General features: G+C 42.8%; 1 pseudogene; it reads right to left on the bottom strand.

Moving 5' to 3' along the window:
- Positions 1-3,583: 3,583 nt before the first annotated feature.
- The window catches only part of LOC104995424, a 17,271-nt pseudogene continuing 14,442 nt past the window's right edge, over positions 3,584-6,412 (bottom strand).

Raw genomic sequence — 6,412 nt, 5'->3', positions numbered from 1 at the left:
GGTGTCATCTGCATGTCTGAGGTTATTGATATTTCTCCTAGCAATCTTGATTCCAGCTTGTGCTTCATCCAGCCCAGAATTTCTCATGATGTACTCTGCATATAAGTTAAATAAGCAGGGTGACAATATACAGCCTGACGTACTCCTTTCCCGATTTGGAACCAGTCTGTTGTTCCATGTCCAGTTCTAACTGTTGGTTCTTGACCTGCATATAGATTTCTCAGGAGGCAAATCAGGTGGTCTGGTATTCCCATCTCTTGAAGAGTTTTCCACAGTTCGTTATGATTCACACAGTCAAAGGTTTTGGCATAGTCAATAAAGCAGAAGTAGATATTTTTCTGGAACTCTCTTGCTATTTTTATGATCCAGCAGATGTTGGCAATTTGATCTCTGATTCTTCTGCCTTTTCTAAATCCATCTTGAACATCTGGAAGTTCACAGTTCATGTACTGTTGAAGCCCGACTTGGAGAATTTTGAGCATTACTTTGCTAGTGTGTGAGATGAGTGCAATTGTGTGGTAGTTTGAACATTCTTTGGCATTGCCTTTCTTTGGGATTGAAATGAAAACTGACCTTCTCCAGCCCTGTGGCCACTGCCGAGTTTTCCAAATTTGCTGGCATATTGAGTGCAGCACTTTCACAGCATCATCTTTCAGGATTTGAAATAGCTCAACTGGAATTCCATCACCTCCTCTAGCTTTTTTTTCTAATTTTCTTGATGAGATCTCTAGCCTTTCCCATCCCATTGTTTTCCTCTATTTCTTTGCACTAATCACTGAGGAAGGCTTTCTTATCTCTCCTTGCTATTCTTTGGAACTCTGCTTTCAAATGGATATATCTTTCCTTTTCTCCTTTGCCTTTCATCTCTTTTCTTTTCTCAGCTATGTTTAAGGCCTCCTCGAACAACTATTTTGCATTTTGCATTTCTTTTTCTTGATCCCTGGCTCCTGTACAATGTCACAAACCTCCGTCCATAGTTCTTTAGGCACTCTGTCTATCAGGTCTAATCCCTTGAATCTATTTGTCATTTCCACTCTATAATCATAAGGGATTTGATTTAGGTCATACCTGAACGGCCTAGTGGTTTTCCCTGCTGCTGCTGCTAAGTCGCTTCAGTCGTGTCCGACTCTGTGCGACCCCATAGACGGCAGCTCACCAGGCTTCCCTGTCCCTGGGATTCTCCAGGCAAGAACACTGGAGTGGGTTGCCATTTCCTTCTCCAATGCATGAAAGTGAAAAGTGAAAGTGAAGTTGCTCAGTCGTGTCCGACTCTAGCGACCCCATGGAGCCCACCAGGCTCCTCCGTCCATGGGACTTTCCAGGCAAAAGTACTGGAGTGGGGTGTCAGTGGTTTTCCCTACTTTCTTCAATTTCAGTCTGAATTTGGCAATAAGGAGTTCATGATCTGAACCACAGTCAGCTCCCGGTCTTGTTTTTGCTGACTGAATAGAACTTCTCCATCTTTGGCTGCAAAGGATATAGTCAATCTGATTTTCGTATTGACCATCTGGTGATGTCCATGTGTAGAGTCTTCTCTTGTGTTGTTGGAAGAGGGTGTTTGCTATGACCAGTGCATTCTTTTGGCAAAACTGTATTAGCCTTTGCCCTGCTTTATTCTGTACTTCAAGGCCAAATTTGCCTGTTACTCCAGGTATCTCTTGACTTCCTACTTTTGCAAGATGGACAGGTCATGGTGAAGAGTTCTGACAAAACGTGGTGCACTGGAGAAGGGAATGGCAAACCACTTCAGCATTCTTGCCTTGAGTACTGCATGAGCAGAATGAAAAAGCAAAAAGATAGGACACTGAAAGATGAACTCCCCAGATTCGTAGGTGCCCAATATGCTACTGGAAATCAGTGGAGAACTAACTCCAGAAAGATTGAAGAGACGGAGCCAAAGCAAAAACAGTGCCCAGCTGTGGATGTGACTGGTGATGGAAGTCAAGTCCGATGCTGTAAACAGCAATATTGCATAGGAACCTGAAATGTTAGGTCCACGAATCAAGGCAAATTGGAAATGGTCAAACAGGAAATGGCTAGATTGAACATTGATATTTTAGGAATCAGCGAACTAAAATGGACTGGAATGGGTTAGTTTAACTCAGGTGACCATTATAACTACTACTGTGGGCAAGAATCCCTTAGAAGAAATGGAGTAGCCATCATAGTAAACAAGAGTCCGAAAAGGAGCACTTGGATGCAATCTCAAAAACGACAGAATGATCTCTTCTTTTCCAAGGCAAACCATTCAATATCACAGCAATCCAAGTTTATGCCCCAACCAGTAATGCTGAAGAAGCTGAAGTTAAATGGTTCTATGAAAACCTACAAGACCTTCTAGAACTAACACCCAGAAAAGATGTCCTTTTCATTATAGGGGACTGGAATGCAAAAGTAGGAAGTCAAGAGATACCTGGAGGTATTGTTTAAATACCTCAAAATAGCTAAATTCAGGTAATTCTGATACCCAGTTGCTGGTTGGGAATCACTATTCTTCAAGATGAGTGCTAAAAACTTCCCTGGTGGTCCAGTGGTTAAGAATCAGGGGATGCAGTTTTGATTCCTGGTCAGGGAACTAAGATCCCACATGTCACAGGGCAACTAAGACCTGATGCAGCCAAATATATAATAAACAAATAAATATTTACAGAGATGAATGTTAGATTTCTTACAGTGATACCCAGGGCCTCCATCATCTCCCGTTATATAGGTTCTGATTTGGCCCCAGCCTCATCTCTCTGCCTTTAGACTTTAGGGATTCACCAAGACAGTTTCTAAGTGGTTCATCCCCTGTGTACCCCAGGTCTCCTCACTTTTAAGGCACATCCCTGGGGTTATGTCCAATGGAGCCCACTCCCTCTTTCCGACTGGGAGAGGTACCTGCCTCAGGGCCCAGTAATGGCCTGAGCCCCCACATTCACTGCATTTCAGGAGCCTGTGTCTGTGAGGCCTGCCAACAGCACCTGCTTCCAGCCTGGCCCTTGTGAATGGTCAATAAGGAGCCATTTACTGAATAGTGGAAGGCAGTTTGATACTAAGGTTCCCAAAGAGCTATACCTCCCTATTCATACTCATGTAATCCTCTCTCCTCGAATCTGCCTTGGATGTGTGCCTTGCTAGAAGTCACCGCCCCCCGCAGCCAGTTCTGGCCTAAACCTTAAGATTGGGAGCTTCTGCTTTTGTGTGCTCAGGAGCTCTGAGCTCCACACTGGGGAGACCACATGGAAAGGCCACGTGGAGACCTAAGGAAGCCAGGTGACAGTGAGAAGAGATGCCCCTGATGTATGACCCCAGTGCAGTTGTTCGAGTTATCCCTTAGCCATTTGAGCTTTTCCCAAAGCACCAGGCTCACAAGCGAAGAAGCCCCTTGGATTCTTTTCCCTTGGGTGTCCTAGCCAGAGCTGACATCCTGTGGAGCAGAGACAACTATCTCTGCTGCGTCCTTTTCGAATTCTTGAAACGCAGGACAGTGAGCAAATAAAGTTGCTGTTCTTTTTTTTTAATGGGAAAATCAGGGTGTTTTATTGATAATGGTAACATACATGACTTCATGGTTAGGTAGGCAGGGCTATAAGGCCTGAGCCTAGGCTTTGTGCTTCTCATTGGGCTTCTTGGGGACAAACTTCTGCCGTTTCTTCCACATGCCTTTATTCATCTCCTTAAACTCGTTCAACATATCTGTGGACAGGATCAGTTTGTACTCTTCCAAGGACAGGCCACTGAAGCTTGTGTGTCTGAGGTGAGGGTACTTGTGTTTGCAGTAGTTTGAATGGAGCCAGGCTAAGCTCTTGTACACCTGACTGCAGGCCTCAGGCTCTGCAGTCTGGGTGTTCTCTCCCTCCTGAAAGGCTTGTGCTATGCACTGCCACAAGTAAGTGCCCAACTTCCTGTCTGTTTGGTCTCGTCCCAGCCATTCCTCACAGAGCTTAAGAAAGCGCCCTTAGTGGCTGGCTGCCGATTTAGGCCTGCCTGACTCTGCCCCTGAGGGAAGAGTTAGCCCTCCGTTGTGGTTTTAAGGCATTAGTTGTGAGGAATTTCATTATGCAGCAGTGGCTACCTGATATAAGCTGATTAAACTGTTTCCTACTCCTCCTTGGGCCTCACAGAGGAACGGGCAGAATGTTATCACCAACATAAACACACTCAGTGCCCAGATCAGGACTAGCGTATTGTATACATTCATTTATTTGCTCACTCACTCATTCATTCATTCACTCATTTATTCTTTCACTAGATATTTATGGAGATCCTGCCATATGCCAAGGTACTGTGGATACACTGGTGACAAGACAGACAAAATCATGGAACTCATATAATATGAACTGTGATGTCAGTGTAAGAGCAATCATCCTGGGTAATATACCAGAATGACTGGCTAAAGACAGTAAAGAAAGCAAGACTATTATTGAACAGAAGCATAATGTCACACCAGTTGGGTTTATGTCTCAGCCATTTGGGGGAAAATATCAATTTGGAGCCTCATCTTGCATGATAAATGAAAATAAATTCCAGATGGACTAGAGTAAAATGTGGGAAGAAAATTACACAATAAAAATCTTGAAGATGAAATAAATATTTAATAACCTCTGGGTTGGGAAAGACTTTCTGAACTTTAAGAGAGCAAATCACAGGGACTTCCCTGGCGGTCCTGTGGTTAAGACTCCATGCTCCTACTGCAGGAGGCGTGAGTTTGATCCCTGGAGATCCCGCATGCCTACCACTGGGTGTGGCTGAGAAAAAATCCTGTTTAAAAAAGACAGAGAGAATAAACCATAAAGGAAAAGATTGACAGATTTGACTGTATACAAAGTTGAGTATCCCATATGTTTGAAAAGGGCATGATTAGGGACTTCCCTGGCATTCCAAAGGTAAAGGCTCCTTGCTCCCTAATGCAGTGGGTGCTGGTTCAATCCCTGGTTGGGGAACTAAGACCCCACATACCGACTAAAAACAAACAAAAATTATTATTTTAAAAAAGGCATGACTAAAATTGAAGTGAACTAGTAGAGAAAAATATTTGCAACAGGTATAACAGAAAAGTGATAAACATTAATAAATTAACGTGGAATTAACAGGAAAAGCCAGTACCCAAAAGAAAGATGGGCAATTAATATGAAAGGACAATTCAAAGAAGAAACATAAAGAGCCAAAAAAGATAAAAGCCAAGTTTATCCCTGGTAATATTCAAATAATTTGCCCTTTGAAATACTGAGAGGCAGCCCTTTGCCTGTCAAATCAGCAATGATGTTTGAAATGTGGTTCCCTTTGGTGAGGAGAGTTCAGGGAAATGGGAGACCCTGTTCACATTCACCACAATCGGGGTGTGAAGGGGAGTGATTTTTATAGAGAAGGATTGGGCCCCAAGTCTAAAACTTGAAAATGCTCATATCTAAAAAAAAAAATGAAAATGCTCATATCTGTTAATTCATCATTTACACTACTGGAAAGAATCTGGCAAGTGGAAAAGGATTTCACCCCAAGGATTTTTATGGCATTATTAAAAATTTTTTTAAAATTTATTTATATATTTATTTTTGGCTATGCTTGATCTTTGACTTCTTGTGGTGGCTTCTCTTGTTGCGGAACATGGGTTCTAGGGTGCATGGGCTTGAGTCATTGTGGTGCAGGGGGCTCAGTTCCCCTGTGGCATGTGGGATCTTAGTTTCCAGACCAGAAATTGAACCTGCATTTGCTGTGTTGCAAGGTGGATTCTTAACCACTGGACCACCAGGGAAGTCTCTATGGCACAATTTTTTAATAAAGCAAAACAAACAAAACCAAATTGGAAATAATTTAACTATGACCTACTAGCATTTGACAAAGGTCCATGGGATATTAATTGGTATTTGAGAATAAAAGCCTCCTTAATAAAATGAATGTGGGAAATGCTGACTTAAATGAAGCTAAGTGAGATGCAGGAGCTTTAATTAACATGCTAGTGTCCATGATAACTGTAATAAGAAGGGCCCTCCTAGGTATTTTTTGCTAAACAAATTTATGTATCCCTCTATTTTCAGTTTTTCAGCAACTGTTGTCAACTATCAAGTCATTTCTTCCACCTCATTCTATTGGCCACCTCATGGCCCAAGACTTACTCAGATCAAGGGGTGGGGAAATAGATTCCTCCCTTTGATGGAAGTGGCTGTGAAATCAGATGGCAAAGGGCAAGGAGACAGGAAGGGGTGAAAAACTGGAGCCATTTTTGCAGTCTACCAGAGCCCTTTCTTCACATGTATGAGGAAAGGTAAATTACTAGCAGTTAAAAAATTTATTTACTTATTTATTTGTGTCCAGGTCTTAGTTTCGGCATGTGGAATATGGTTCCCTGACCAGGAATCAAACCTGGGCCCCTTGCATTGGGAGCCCAGAGTCTTAGCCACTGGACCACCAGGGAAGTCCCAAATTAATACTT

This window comes from Bison bison, unplaced genomic scaffold, assembly GCF_000754665.1.
Source record: "Bison bison bison isolate TAMUID 2011002044 unplaced genomic scaffold, Bison_UMD1.0 scf7180017864280, whole genome shotgun sequence".
Lineage (NCBI taxonomy): Eukaryota > Metazoa > Chordata > Mammalia > Artiodactyla > Bovidae > Bison > Bison bison.
The sequence above is the reverse complement of the archived record's forward strand: the minus strand, read 5'-3'. Positions and strand labels throughout refer to the sequence as shown.